This window comes from Notolepis coatsorum, assembly GCF_963971535.1.
Source record: "Notolepis coatsorum genome assembly, chromosome: 20".
Classification (NCBI taxonomy): Eukaryota; Metazoa; Chordata; class Actinopteri; order Aulopiformes; family Paralepididae; genus Notolepis; species Notolepis coatsorum.
Window position 1 is genome coordinate 62,048,577 of NC_140184.1, and position 17,025 is coordinate 62,065,601.

Consider the following 17,025-nt stretch of genomic DNA (forward strand, 5'->3'; position numbering starts at 1 on the left):
ATAGATCTGTGTTGAGATATCATGTTATACAGCTTGACTTTCAGTATGACCAGCTTGACTGGTTAATGTGTGTATGTCTCTTTAAGAACACTCTGACATCCCCCCAGTCATAACAAAGTTGTTGTTGCTCCCAGTGACTGAGAACCATTTTTGTTTACCTTCATCATCATATCTGATATTATGTTATGACTGACAACTGTGTATTTAACATATGTCTGAAACAGCGCTCTGGGTCAGTCTATGGCCAGACGCTAATGGGTTAACATATTGTCTCTGACTATAGACTGTCCTTTCATATGTGGCCACGGTGAAATAACCTTTCTTCTTATTGTTAAATAAACTCTCTTCTTATTATTAATAATGACTCAGAATGATTTGTAAACGGCTCATCGTTTAGTCCTTTAATATTTCCCATTACAAGAACATGCATTATAATTTGGCAATTTAGTAAATTTTATTTCAATTTCCACTTGTTTGAACATAGTAGTGAAACAGCTAATCAACTCTACTTTCTTTAAAAACAATAGCTGCTGGTTTCTAGTAGTGTACTTTGCTGCCTTCACTATACTTTTGAACGTGTATTGCATACAGAATACAGACATAAGCCTTTTTCAATATGCACCATAGAAGTGCTCTTACTTTGTTTACCTACCAAGGCTTCGTAAATTCCTCTAGCAATCAAGGGACGGAGTAATAAGGCTGGAAACCATAGCTTTAAAGGGGCACTTCACCAAAAGATGCTGGTTTATTGTGCACATAATCTCACACACATCCAAACAATGTCATCTGGGACACGTTGAAACCTTGTGTTGTGTTAATTGCAGCTCCATGAAATGATAAGGTACAGTAGCAGTCCCTATAAGACAAGGTATTGCTATTTTTTTTTTATCTACAGCATTTCATGGTGCTGTAATTAACATTAACACTCACTGTCCCAGACGACATCACTGGTGATGGCCATATTTAACCTAATTTACTCTCAATAACTGTCAAACTAAATTAAAGCGAAATAAATCAGCATCGTCTTTTGGTTAAGTACTCCTTTAATGAAGTTCCTTTAATGTGCCCTATTTCAGTAACAAGGGTAATAACAGACAAGCGGGAAGGCTTTTACATCAGTAATGATGAGACCTTTGATAAGCAGCAACACCGACATTAAAACACCTTGATGTAGATGCTGCACCGCAACATGTCATGGATGCAGGTGAATGAACACTCTACATAAACTGTGCTACTGCTCATCCATCAATTCATCTCTCATCCATCCATCCCTCATCCATCCATCCATGGATCCACCCATTGACCAGATGTGTGCTGATTTACGACCCACACAACCTGTGTCATTCCTTTCCTGTGACTGGGCTGCAGCAGAGGTGTTGACATGCGAGCTAACGGTGGGGCTGAGAGAAGAAGGGGGTGGGGGTGAGCGAGACATTTACTGAGGCTGGGGGGAGGGTGGGTTGGAGGAGTCTAGCTGCTACCAGTTCCTGCTAGGTCAGCAGACTGGGACCGATTCCAGGCCGGCTCATCTTTCAGCAGGAATACACCGAATAGAGAGATGGGAGGAGAAGGAGGAAAGGACGCAACGCAACACAGACAGACATTTAAATTTAAAAGGATTAAATACATACTGGATAATGCTAGGATTACCAAATCCAAGATGACAGATGACAACCTATGGCTCGTTGAGTGAGGGGGATGAACAGCAGTGTTAAAATCCTCCCTTACTGAGGCAGCCACATTCACATCTACTCCCATTAAACAATTGGCAAGAGTGTATGTGTGTGTGTGTGTGTGTGTGTGTGTATGTCTGCTCAACATAAACAGAGGCCACTTTACAACAGGGTTGTGGAATGCATGGCAGCCCTGACAGTCAAAGCCCTGACATTAACAGTAGCCTAATCCATTCAGGGAACAAACTGCTGTTAACTTCAGAGAATGTGGATGGATACTAGGGCTGTCTTAAATACTTCGAAGCTTCGTTCGATGGCACAAGCTTCGAACATTAAAAAAAAATCGAAGTAATTTTTTTTTTAAATATAAATCTTTGTGTGTGTGTGTGTGTGTGTGTGTGTTAAGGCTGAGCCCGAACCCTGTTTTTAGGGTTCGAACGTTCGCCAGGGTTTATCGAACGAACGTTCGAATGTTCGTTTTTTGTAAATTTTTTAATAAAAAAAAAATTACCTTTTTTTTTTTTTTTTTTTTAATATATAATTTTTTTTTTTTATTATTATAGATCCTACGGAGGGCGGCATTGCATAATCTATTGGTGAAAAAACATGTTGTTTACAGTGGTGGCTGTTCATGTAAACATGTAATTAAACAAAGCACTCAGAAGAAAATAAACAAGCTACTGAGTACTGCATAAAGTTCCTACTTATGATAAACAATAGCCCTTGCACACCGCAGTCACGTAAGGGGCTAGATAAACAAATGCATTCGTTTTGTGGCATTCACGTTATATAGTTAGTGTTACACGTTCAATAACAGGTATTCACTCTTGGTCGACGGGAAGGATTGAGGCGCGCGCCTCGGCTCCTTCCACCGTCTACATCTGAACGGGGGACGGCAGAGAGACAGAGAGACACCGGCGCGGGGGTCCCGCCGGGCTCCCAACACGCCTGCCGCCTCGGCCAGAGTTGTTTCCAACGCAACCACCTCCCGCCATGAAGCTCGCGCTCCGTGGCCGAAAAAGGCTGGATTCATGAATGATCCTTCCGCAGGTTCACCTATGTAAAGTTGTTACGACTTTTACTTCCTCGGCGGGGAGCTAACGCTACGTTAATGCTTCTCTCAAGCAGATCAATGGCGGCATTGCCGGAAGTAAAAAAAATAATAAACGCTTGCCGATTGGTGGTAACAGCAGAGGCGGGTGCAAGCGGTGTGACGTAATTGGCAGAATCGCCTGTCATTCAATCAAAATTGTTCTATTGCATTGGTTGAGACTAGAGCTCTGGTTGAGTATCCAGCAACAGCCCGGCAGAGACCAAGACCATACTGGTTGAGCCGAGCGACTCGGGGGACGCGCCGCTTCACATCGCCTCACCGTCGTTGCGCCTGCTTTATTTTTTTTCACCGAACGTTCGAACCCATTAATTAAAGTCCGAATGTCAGCTTAACGAACGAACGTTCGGGCTCAGCCTTAGTGTGTGTGTGTGTGTGTGTGTGTGTGTGTGTGTGTGTGTGTGTGTGTGTGTGTGTGTGCGTGCATGGGGGTGGGGCCGGGGGACAAATACACTGGAGGAAAGTAACCCAGCTCAGCACTGCCCAAATTATATCATCACTATTGCCTGTTTGAAGGATATCATCCTCAAACACATATACACCTACATGCCTTGTAGAATTCCACACATAAGAAAGAAAGATACTGGGATGAATAAACAAAATAGGAAATAAAATGTAGAAATGCATGCAATACATAAATAAATATGAATCTCCATATATGAAATAGAACATTTAGATAAGGTGCTACTGAGATGTTTTGGTGAGTTCTTTGTTTTTTTGTGGAAGTAGCCCTTCTTAAAAATGCATGAACATTCACTGATAATTGGTCTGTAGTGGAGTCTACAAGGTCTACATGTCTACACCGGACCATGTAGAATCTGGACCTTGTAGACTGACATAATTCTGTGCATAGTTTAGTCTACACAGGCCATATTTCAAATAATCAAAATCTTACTTCATTCATCTTAAACATTCTTGATTTGGGGGATTGGTAGTTCTAGTTCCCATGAAATCTGAAGTTGTTCAAACGACAACAGCGATCCACCTTGAATTAAATCACACAGCCGAGTGAAACCTTGTTGGCTGCGTCACAGTCACGAAAGGGGCTACTTAATTAATTAATCCAATCCACTTTATTTATAGAGCACATTTAAAAACAACAAAGTTTACGAAAGTGCTGTACAAGTCCCACAACATAAGATAAAAAAAAAATCGAAGCTTCGAATTAAAAAAGAAGCTCGAACCCGAAGCTTCGATTGCCAAAAAAAGCTTCGAAGGTCAGCCCTAATGGATACAAAATAAAAATAAATAACTTAAAAAAAACATTCCCAACGTCCCACCTGGAACTGGTCATCTAATCCAATGACAGTACATTGCTGATTCAATTCATGTCTAAAAGAAAGAAAAAGAAAAACAAACAGCCAGCAGCAGAGTTAGCCGGATAATCTTCAGGATAACGTGACATAAGTCAGGCTTCTCGGTTCCACGAAGCAGGTTTGGCTAAGTCACTATGGCAACAGATCGAAACATTTGAACCTGCTCCAGCGCAGGTTTAGTTAAGTTAGCTGGATAAGCTGGCCACTCCATTGGGAAAAAATGCCAGCTCCCTTCCTCAGAGATCCCATTATACCATTCTGAATAATGTTTTTGTGCTTAGTTTTTCTAGAGGGGTTGCGAGATGATTTCCAGAATGTATTGATTTCATAGAATGTCTGAAATAGGCCTATATTATAATTAAAAACAATTAAAATACATTAAACTGGTAACAGAAATGCTGTTGAAATGTAAAATAATAGACCTAAAATGCTGATAATAAATCATATTCAGCCTATGGATTTACTTTGTCCTAAATAATGCATGTCATATAGCTACGGCGCACGCGACACACTGTGGTTATTTTAATAACGGAGCATTGCAAATGTGAATCCCGCAGGGATATTTTGAACGAAAACTTGGATCCGAGGTTATTGTGGGAGGCCTACCGGGCGTTTGGCTCTGATCCGTTTCATATTCTCCACTATAGATGATGCATTTGGTTAACCGGAGCGCAGGGATTGTGTTTCATTCAAGCATTTAATTGAAGCGTCTTTACGCGTGGATTGTGGATGTGAATTACGAGGAATCCGAATCTGTGGATTGTTGAATTGTATCACTGTCACACGTTATTGTGATATTGTAACTGGGATTAAAATGTCTGAGGAGATGCGCTGTTTGACGGACTTGATTACGTGGACGTGAGAAAAGTGAATGAGCAATTGCAAGCATTTGACGTTTTGATGGATGAATGAGAAAATGCATTTATCTGTTCAAGCACTGTTATCGGATAATGAAAAAGATGGTGATGAACATGACTGGTATAAACCAAAGGTTAATCAATTCAATGCATTCATGTATGATGTCCGAAACAGATTAAAACCTGATCAATAGTGAAACTGTTAATAGCCTCCAAGCCTCTGACACCGTTATTTCGGAGGTCGCGCCTTGAAAACCATGTATTTATATTAGGGATGTCCCAATCCGATCACGTGATCGGGGCCGATCACATGATTTTCCGAAGATCTGGATCAAAAAAAAAAAAAAAATGATTTCTTTATTTTTTTTTTATTCAACAAACATGACCATGTTCACGTCTTAAACTCATACTGAGGCCTTAGTTTTGGTTTTAAATTGCATATCATCATTCATTTATTTATTGTCAAACAGAGTAGAAGAATTTTGCCAAAACAAACCAATAGTATCCAGCTGCAGAACGGCTGCCCAGCCACACTCTCAGACCCAAACGCATTTCCTTTGATTTAATTATACATCAAATGATTTATGTCAAGGATTGCAATGCCTCGCTTGAATTAAGTTAACTTTTCACCTGGATAACGTCAACATTCAGGGTGAATGTAATGTGAGAAATTGGGATAAAAAATTATAATAATAAATAAAAAATAAAATTCTAAAAAATAATAATAATTTGATCGGCTCGGGAAAGATCGGTATCGGTAGATACTCAAAATCACATGATCGGGATCGGATTGGGAGCAAAAAAATTTGATCGGGACATCCCTAATTTATATAGTACATGATACCTAAGCGCATACAGTACAGATATCCTCATAAGTATCTATTAATTCGTATCAATTATAGATACTCTTTGGGCTTGTTTTTATCTACTTATTCTGAAAGAGTTGAAATAATAAATAATATACATTTGCCCAACACTTACGCATTACGGTCTTGCTCTTGCAGCGGTGGCGGTGTCATTCATCATCATCTCCTGCTCATCAGCGTTGAAAAAAGGCGTTGAAATCAGGATTTCACCTCCCCATTTTCAGGTAAAGCGGCCACACGCAATTATTCTGATTACTGAAGTCTGGTTCGAATTAACGAGATTGTTTGAGCCTTCGAGAAACCGAGATAGCCTGACTTGGATGCCCCCCGCCCCCCCCCCTCTGAGTCTGCACAAGGCTGGCATTCTTCCCCTGAGCCCAACAAGACAGAATGAGACCATCTTGAAACTAAAAAGGAAGAGGCCAACAGTGGACCATTTGTTTCGTCGTCCATCGGAGAACAAGCTCCACACAGACATGTGAATATATAACACGGTGTGTACTAACTTCAAAACTTAAAAGATTTTTGAACAATCTCATTTCTATTAGGCACAGCGGAAAATACTGACATCGGATTATCTCAATAATTTTATTTTTTTATTTTGCATTATCTTTTTCCCCCTTCTTTTTCTGTTTTTCTCCCCTCCCAATGTTAGTTGTTATGCCAATTCCCAATCCCCTTCCTGGTCGGAGGGCGGAGACTATCACATGCTTCCTCCGACACATGTGTACCCAGCCCACCACTTCTTTTCACCTGGCAGCGCGGACTCTCTACTACTGGGAGAGTGTAACATGTCACACTACCTCCCTCTAGATCCTTCCCTCGCTGTGCAGGCGCCCCGACCGAACTGTAGGAGTCGCTGATTACAACGACCCGGACCCACCCACCGGCTTCCCTTCCGCTGACTCTGCCAATCGAGCCAGTATGACGGCCGGCCAAGCCGGAGGCAACGCTGACAGCCGGATTCGATACCAGTGTCTCTTGCGTTGGTGATGAGCGCTTAGTCCGCTGCGCCACCCAGCCGCTATCTCAATTAAATTTAAACTGGGGCCAGAGGTGATTAGGCAACCATATACAAGCAGTGGCCTGAGCAAATCAGCAATACTTTTGAAGCATAAAAAATCCCATGCTTTGCATTAGTCTTTCGGAAATCACCAAGATATACCAAAGCATCAACAACAGTGAGCACTGAGCGGGAGGATATGTCTTGTTCACCCTCCTCCCTCCTTCTCTTCCTTCCTTCCCCCCTCCCTCCTCAAGTGATATAGTTCTTTGGTCTGAGCTGTTTAGCTCTAAGAACAAACTTAGCTAATGCTAAATGAAAGTGAGTCGACACAGGGACCAATGAGAAAAGATTTCACTATGTGGGCAAACAATTATCATTTAGCTTAGCCACGGATTATGAAACAGCTGACTCATTCATTTAGTATTAGCCATTACCTAATGCTTTTTCTGGCCAAAGAACGAAGCTATGACTTTTAGTTTCTTCTTGCTAAGGTCTCTAAGGAGTGGTCAACCGGTTTTTCAATGGCCAATATCCAATAGATATTTAGAGAGCAGGGCAGCCAATGGCCAAAATAATGTAGATAAAATAATTGTATTAGTCTTTTCTTTTTTTTCATTACTAAATATCATGTAATTACTAAATACAGCAATTTAGTAAAGACAGACACAAAACTGCTGAATATACAGAATATAACTTCACTGGTGTTAGCTGTATTAGCTAGGTCGCTTAGCTGGTTGATAACAGCTAGGATTGTACTTGTTAACATTACAATTGGCAACTAGGAATTGTGTTCAATTGAATTATACCTACATTTTTGTTAATCGGCTGCGGTAATCGGCCGATGCGGATTATCTCAAAATGCGACTAACGATTTATCGGTCTATATCTAAGGACCATGACAAAAAACCAGGCCTATTCGTTGAGGAACCACTGCAGCCTCATGCAGTTTATTAGTAGGCGGTGGCCTACTGCATAGAAATTCAATACAAATTCAGAATGAGCATACAATATGGATCCTCCATATCTGACCCATATTCTAGTCATACTGGACATAACGCCTTCGTCTGTGCGTTGCAGCTAATAAACACTTCCTCCCACTACCAATTTCAGTCAAAACGAGCCACCGCCCATTTGAACAAGCGTCCCTCGTATAAACCTAAGTCTCGTTAATGACTTCATGTAATGTATCTTGCACAGTCAGCTGCTCTCATTTTAAGCTTTTTTAAACTGGGAGTCCTCTGGACAGTTTCGACATCACGGCAAAGTAGCTATTCCAATGAAAAGTGAGCTCTTCAGCGCCTTCGCTCCATGTCCATTTGAGACGAGTGTATTAGTGAGCGTGTCTGCCCTGGGGCCACAAGGCCACAGAACATTTAACGGCTTTCACAAGTACAGAACATGAAACCAGGACTCATTTCCTTCACACACAATTTGTTGAGAATCCACATTTTGCTTTTTACGATCAAATGGCAGGATGGATTCCACAGGTCCTACGTTTATAAGATAAAACCTTCAAAGACTTCTTCTATAACCATGTTGTTTTAGTGTTCCAGTTCGCTTCCGATTGGCCAGAGAGTGTAGGGCATGAAAACAAAGTGACTTTATTTAGTGTCATCAAGAATACCAACTCAGGGTTCCTTTTTAAAAAGGCTCCACTCGTTAAAATGGCTTCACTCGATCACTGCCAAGATAGCAGTGAGCATCATGGGCCAGATACTTGCACTCTAATGTGAGCCAGGCTCAGTGGCCTGTGGCAGGTGGATGACCCGTCTCCAGGGTCTCCCCAGCTCATAACTCTGGTGGACTGCGGCCGGCGTGGGCTCCGAGAACTCGCTCGGAGGCGTCTAATGTTAGCTGCGCGATCCATTTGGGCAGTTGCATTAGCGAGTGCTTCCCCTAGCACAAATAAAAGGCTATTTTCAGCCATTTGATTAACGTCAAACTGTCCACACGTAATCTAATCCAGCTGCTACTCATACTCTGATGAAACAAGAAAGAAAGAAAGAAAAGAGAAGATGTTTATAGCCTGAGAGTTGGACGGCTCTTTCGTCTATCTTTCTCGGAGCTGAGAGGCCTGGCTGCACTCCCATTCACTCTCCCTCCACTATTAAACAAAGAATGCTTTCCCTTATATAGCTCTATTGAAAGCACACAGGCAACATTAGAAACAGTCTTGCGAGAGGAGGATGTCATACGCTCTCTTGTTTTCTAGTGACATGGCTGTTTCGGCCAAGGGGCAATGCTGGGCACTGATGGCTCGATTTAACCACCATACATTAACAGCCACTACACCCAAGCCATACATTAACAGCCACTTACTTAAAGAGGCTATTTCTGGTGCATTTACTGGATGCTGCAGTATCGGCTTGGGTACATTTGAAAAGGTTCCAAACTGAGGCACGTTCGCTGTAAAAAAACACCTGTCTGATGCAGGCTAGGCTAAGGAGCCTTTTAAGAAAAGCTTTGTCAAAAATCAAGTGGTCCAACATTTATTTTGGGTAGAAAACAATAAGCATCAGGAGACTGCATGGATTATTAGCTCAGCCTTGAGAAACTCATAAATCACATGCCAAAACAACATTCAGATTATCTGTATGATATCACCTTAACTCATTCAGCGCCAGAGCTTAATCCACGAGATGGTGCTAGAACGCCACCGCTTTAATCAATGGGGGGACTGCGAGATTTGCGAGTGCTTAAAATATATCTTAAATTATAGCTATGGGTCTAATACACCCGTCGATTATCAGTGAGTTGCTTCCAGTCAACATGTACAAAACGGATTGTTTTTTTCATCTGTACATTTCCGTTTTATACCGTTTTGAATACGAGTATAGTTTGTGATTTCTAGTAATCCCAGGAAAAGACACGATAATAGCCCTTTAGTGGAATACACACACGTTGTCATTTTTCGCCTGATTATCTAATCTTCCTGAAATCAACGCTAGATCATCATTATTATCCTTCCTCGCGCAAGAATGAAAAGAGCCCTGGACCACGGGGCTCCCTCCCCCCCCCCCCCCCCCCCCCCTCCTGCCACCAACGGCACACAGCCACACATACACACACAGAGACAGCGTCGATCGGGGTAGAAATAAATATCAGATCAACGATCAAATTTATATATAGGGTTCTTACCTTGTATCTGATGCAGGGTTTCCCATTAATGACCTAGACTGTGGCGGCCCGCCACAGTCTAATTAGTCCCGCCACAGTTGTATAATGAACACAAAAAATAAAAACTTTTTTTTGTACTATTCTTTTTAAATATAACGTTTGCCAATAGGGATGTATCAGTAGTATTGGCAGTGGTAGTAGTCGTAATAGTAATCCACTATATATATATTTTTTCTAAAAAAATAAACCAGTTCAACACAGGTAACCACTGTTGCTTAATTTCTTTGATGGCTCAAATGTATGCTCTAGTCCAGTGGTTCCCAAACCTCTCCTCGAGACACCCCAGCCGTTCCATGTATTTGTTAAATTCCACCACCAGCACACCTTGATTCAACTAATAAAGGGCTAGTTAAGTTGAATCAGGTGTGCTGGTGGTGGAATTTAACAAATACATTGAACGGCTGGGGTGCTTCGAGGAGAGGATTGGGAAGCACTAGTCTAGTAGATTTTGTGTTTTGAGCACAAAGTTCATCATAGATCTAGCCTCTTTATTTTGCTCTCAAAGTGCACCAGATTGATGCATTTAACTTTAAAATGTACAAAAATAATAATAATTATTACGGGGGGGGCATGCCCCCGGACCCCCCTACAGGGTCGGAGGTTCACCCCCCATAGTCTCTGAAAATCCTGTGGGAAACACTGTGATGTAATGCAAAATAAATAATCAAATTATCTGATCAAATCCTGCTCGTGGAGGTCCGTACCACATTACCGACCGTTTCACACTGATGCACGGCTCGGATCGTCCCAGAAAAGAAACTACACCATTCCCAATGGACCTGTCTCAAACCCTGCCCCTTTTCTTGATCCTCCAATCACAACTGTCGCTTACCTCGGACAAACTTGGTTTGTCCGAGGTAAGCGACAGTTGTGATTGGAGGATCAAGAAAAGAGGGCAGGGTTTGAGACAGGTCCATTGGGTGCAATACCAGCTGGAAGGTGGCGGTATTTGCCCTTTTGCGAGCTCAGACCCATTCCCAACGATAACATCAGGCTGGATGGATGAAAAATGAATGGATATCGCTAATAAAAGAAATAGCGATTAAAACCCGACTATACTCTGGTCTGGCGCTGAACGGTCGGCGAGTTAACCAGACTATCATCGTGACTGGCGCTGAAAGAGATCAATAGGGAGGTGTAGTGGTTACGTCATTGTCGTTTCCGGCCGGTCCACCTCGCTTGAAATTGCAATGTATTTCCAATGGACACATTTCTAAATAGTCTAGTTTAAAACAAATAAAGCATGAACATTGGCATGGTGTACCTTTCTGTGAGTATTCATCCACAATCTATAGCTCAACATGAAACAATTCGCAATTAATCGTAAAATAATTACGTATAATTTTATTTCAACAAAAAATGCTTAAACAATAATGTTAGTCATAGAAGGGAACTCGTTTTGTGCAAAAATGGAAAGCTTGCCAATGTTCATGAGCAGGGGGCGAAACTAGAGCCCGCCAAGCGCCATTGGCGCTCAGTTTTTACGTTTGACGCCTCCCACTGAGAGGTCTGCCCGCCGTGTGGCGTGTAATCAATCAATCAAGTTCATAACGATACTCTTATTTTGAAAATCTGTGCGGGTCTCATTTCCGCCGCAAGCGCATCTCCAGTCATAATATCGATGGCTCCGGCAGTTAGCAACATTCGGTTCGTATGATACTCTTATTTTGAAAAAAAACGTGGCAACGAGTCATATCCGCCCAGCCCTGCAGCGGGATACTATTGGCTTCTGCTCGTATCAACACAGAGGCGTCTGCTCTAGTCTAGAGCGGACCTCCATGAGCTACCGTTACTGTTTAAACAATGACCCAGTCAACTATTCACTTTTAGTTTAATACATGACGAGGCATTGTCTAACGGTATCTAGCTGGCTAGCTACTGATAGCTGCTGATATCAACAAATGCTCCAGCAATAGTCGACTCGAGTGCATAATACCTCCGTTCCCTCGTTAGCTAGCTCACGTTAGCTAGCTCACGTTAGCTAGCTCACGTTAGATTCTATATGTCCCAGTAAACTAAATTGTCTTAACGTTATCTAGCGGGCTAGCAGTAGCTACAGATAGCTCCTGATATCAATGTCTTATAACATTGATTCAATGCGTATTCTAGCTGAGGGCATGTTGAATGTGATTTGACCAAAGAACCGTAACATTATACCAATAGGGTCCAGCTGCAGCACCGGATAATCCTTGCATGCTGAATGTAGGGTCTAGCTGTAGCGCCGGAGAATCCTTGCTGGAGCTGGAGACTACTCAAGTATACGTCACACAGACAGTGGAGCTGTTTGCAGATAGCGAGCATTTTGACTTATTGCGTGGTGGCGATGTCTCGCAGATAATACAACTACAAGTATGATTATATAATATATATTTTATTAAAAAAAAATTATATAAAATATATATATATTTTTTTTTAATCAAAGAAAATTTGGCAGGTAAGAAATATGCTTGGCGGGTAGATTCTTCCCATCTACCCGCCACTGGCCGGTGAATCAAAAAGTAAATTTCGTGCCCTGTTCATGAGGCAGAATTATTCAAATAGCCGATAATACATTTTCCCAATGATAAATCCATATACGGGTGGACCGCGCGGGAAACTAAAGTGACGTCAGACTACATCTCCCTATTGTGCCACACACATGCACCTGCTTGGGTTCGATACTATTTTGTACAATGCTGTTGCATTTCCGCACACGACATTTTACAAGCTCACTGCCAGTCACCATAAACAGCCTCTGTGGTTGTTTAGGGCATCAGGCGTAAGAGGAGGCCACACACAGTATTTATTAAGTTACGCTATATCATTTTGAGAGTGAGTGAGTGAGTGAGTGAGTGAGTGAGTGAGTGAGTGAGTGAGTGAGTGAGTGAGTGAGTGAGTGAGTGAGTGAGTGAGTGAGTGAGTGAGTGAGTGAGTGAGTGAAAAAGAGAGGGGGGGAGAGAGATATTTAGGGGTCATATATAGACTATAAGTGTATATTACCACTTAATTACAAAGCAAAACAAATTAACTACTTTCTTACGAACATGTGATATGTGAAGGAAAGTCATGCAAAAATAGCCTCCATGCCTCAAGTGCTTCATTACCTTTATGTTGTCATCATGGTGATATGGACTTCAGGCAAACAGTAACATCCATCTGTAATGTATACATTCCACTGCCATAGTCTAATTGTACTCTTGCTAAAACACTATGCAGTCTGTAACTTGTCCTGTGAACTGAACAGCTTCAAATATAAGAAGAAGAATCTATACAGTTAAATATGGGAAGAAATTCCATTCATAAACTACCGACGTAAATCCTTGCTGAAATAAGGTGAGCACACAGCACCCCGTCTTAAAGGGTTTTAAATTCTGGTTCTGACCTTTTAGCAATGCTGGAATAATAAACGTAATTTTGGTGTAAGAGCTCGACACACAAACATTTTATGGCCCATTCATTGTCTATGGAGATAGAAGCCCCAAATTGTACATCCCAGTGACATCACCCACTGGAGGGTTCTCTCAGATTTCTGGCTTTAGGGGAGAGAGTGGTGCGTTTTTACATATTGACTGACCCGTCCTGGAGCACGAAGAACATGTGCACGTTCTTAAAATGGTGGTATTCCCCTTTAAGCAAATGGGCTCTGTACAATCAATAAATAGCCAAACTTCTGTACAGTCAATCATAACCCAACTTCTGTACAGTCAATAATCATAACACAACTTCTGTACAGTCTATATTCATAACCCAAATTCTGTACAGTCAATAATCATCATAATAACCCAACTTCATAGAATCACATCAAGTGAGAACTGGACAGGGCCACCAGTCGCAGCCGTTTCCACGTCAAATTCCACAATTTAGGTGAAATTGTATAAATCTCTTCTTTTGATATGATTTTCTATGCGCCACCTGACCAGGGAAGATGAACTTTGATTGTAAGACCACACTCTAAATAAGGCCCAACGGACAGCGTCCTCACTATTCCCAAGCAAGTTTAGCTCAAAACCCCACCTGATCATTCATTGGCTTACATGTCATGGACTCGCACAGCTCCAACTACGGATATCGCTAGGGGTGGGGAGGGAAATCGATACGTAGTAGTATCGTGATACTTTGCGTGGCGATACTGTATCGATACAGGGACGCCCAAGTATCTATATTTAATTATTCATTAAAAAAAAATGTATAAGGAAGTTGCATTGTTCATTTCAATACCTGTAATAGTACAGTAGTCCACACACATGTGCATTCAGTTAAGTTGGAATATGACTGTAATACAAACAGTTCAGTTTGTCAGGTACATGCAACACAGATTACAGTGTTTACATCTGTCTGCTTGAGAAAATACCATGTTCTGCAATAAAAATTATTGAAGTGAGATGAACAGACTGAACTTTATTTTATTATATAAAACATGCTGACAAAGTTTTACTTTGCAGTTGAAAAAGATAATAAATAAAGAAAAATGTAAATAAAAAAAAATATCGCAAAATATCGCGATATATTTAGTATCGCGATGCTATTGTATCGTGACGCAAGTATCGCGATAGTATCGTAATGTGAGGTCTCTAGCGATTCCCACCCCTAGATATCGCCATATGAAAGATGACTGAGCATATGCAGCAGCATCCCCTGTTGGAACTTGGGGTTGGTCATTACTCAATGTTGTCAAATATTATACGTTTTCTTTTCTTTTTTTATGAACAATGATATTTGAGTAGCCTAATCATTTGCGTTTTTGTGCTTTTACTGGTTGTTTTCAAGCCCCGACTGACCATGGAGCTAACGTTACCGTTGCCCCGTTAGGTACATTATTATAATGTACCCAACATATTATTCATATGACAATACAAAATAGTAGATCAGTCATTCAAAATATTAAAATAAATGTTTTTGGATGAACAATGATATTTATTGAGGAAAAGTAACTCAAGGTATCTCAACTGAAAACCCATCTGTTCAAACTAGCATATTCACTGTAACCTCTGCCACTGTCCTATACCCCCTGCCGTTTGTTTGTTTTGTTATTTTTACTTAACTGTTTTTATACTTCCTGTTGCTTGTTTTTATTGTTAACCTCAACTTTTAACTGCCTTGTGTTTTTTATTAAAAAAAATCTATGATCTGTAAGGTGACCTTGGGTGTCCTGAAAGGCGCCACCAAATAAAATGTATTATTATTATAGTCATAATCCTTGCTTTTTTACAGGAGGCCGCCGTAAAATATTGCTGAGACAATTAAGTAGCTAGTTAGCTATTTTAATAAACATATTGTCTGATTATTATTCACTGATTTCCAACAATATAAGACTAGCAACAATACGGCTAGCTAGCATAACATTAGCTTCTAGCTAACTGCTTGACACTGATGAACAATACAGAGAGGAAGCCAGCATAGAATGTGTCTCTCTCAGCCAATCATAGCGCGATATAGAAGGCCACGGTTTTGAGCTAAACTCGCTTTGGAATAGTTGTGACACCAACGGACTAGTCCCCACTAAAGGCTGAAATAGACATACCGTACTTTTCGGACTATAAGCCGCGGCTTTTCCCCCCATTTTTCGACCCTGCGGCTTATATAACAGTGCGGCTTATATGTGACTCGACGTGGCCAAACCTGAAAATGTAAAAATCTAAATATTGCTTTTTTGACTGCATTTAAATGTTATTTATCTGTTCCCTTATTTGCTAAACTTAATACAACTTGTAAATGAGTTAATTCTTGTTATTTGTCCGACAGTATTGTGTCCCAATGCTAATTACATATGGTAATTAAACATTAAAACACCTGCGGCTTATAGTCCAGTGCGGCTTATATATGTACACATCATTCAATTTAGCTGCTGCGGCTTATAGTCAGGTGCGGCTTATAGTGCGAAAAGTACGGTAGGTTCTTTATCTGTGGTGGTTGCAGGGGTATGAGCATTTATAGTTCCATGCAACCTTTCTGCTCATCTCTCCTCCACATGAGCCACAGAGACAAGCAGTACCGTCCTCTAGTAGAACTCCGATGGCATTTTCGTGTTTTTAGTATAAATTAAGACTTAGACTATGGTTACACTGGTGTAAAACAGCAACGTTCTATTTTCGAATGATTACGTTTGCATGTCCAAGTTAAAAAGAAACGCAGTTTTGGCAGGAAAACGCGTTTTTCTAGCGGCAACGCTGAAAGGGTGTTTTCGTTTTGGAAACTCGCCGAAAATGGTGCCATGTAATTTGCGCGAGCCGGATACGGAGCCGTTCTGCCCAATGGCCATGCGCAGTAGAGACCGACGCCAAATTCTCCCCTGGCTGGACCTCGACTCCGTCCATTAGTTCAAACATCAGAACTATTTCTGGGAGTCACTTGCAATATCGCGCTATAATTAATATAATTTGCTGTCCTCCTCAGATTGCTTATTAATGTGTAACATGCACGGTTATTTCCAGTGTTTACAGCAGAGCTGTCCCAAGTAGCTGCGGCTACCAACGTGTTGTCAAGTTATTGTTATAAGGAGCACAGTCCAAAACTACAACAGTCTGCATACCCTTAACAATTGTGTGTATTGAGCTGTATTGTACCCATTCTGCAATCTGTTAAATAAAGTTTTCATCCATTTCTACTAGCGTTAACGTTACTACATTAATAGCCTCGATGCTAACTATATACATGGAGAATGCCATTCACATTAGCATGTAGCTAACAACATCAGAGATCTTTTTGTGAGACTAAACTATCCGCTCTTGGTGGTAAATTGTGTTGATGTTGGTTTTGTTTCATCAACAAATGAGAGGCAGAACACAGTGAATGTATCCGTTTTGTTTATTGCACTCTTATTGCACTTTCTTTGCATGCCAAAGCATGCACTGGGGCACCTTTCAAAAGGGCCAAGGGGGGCAGAGATCAGCTCAAACTCGAGTGCACAATAAGTCTTTAAGAACGAGTGAAGCAACTGCAAGTGCTGTTTGCCAATGGGTGAGAATTTGCTTATTATACACCCAAATCCCTTGAGAATCTTTCACTCACAATCACAAATGGTGGAGCCATTTCCAAACACT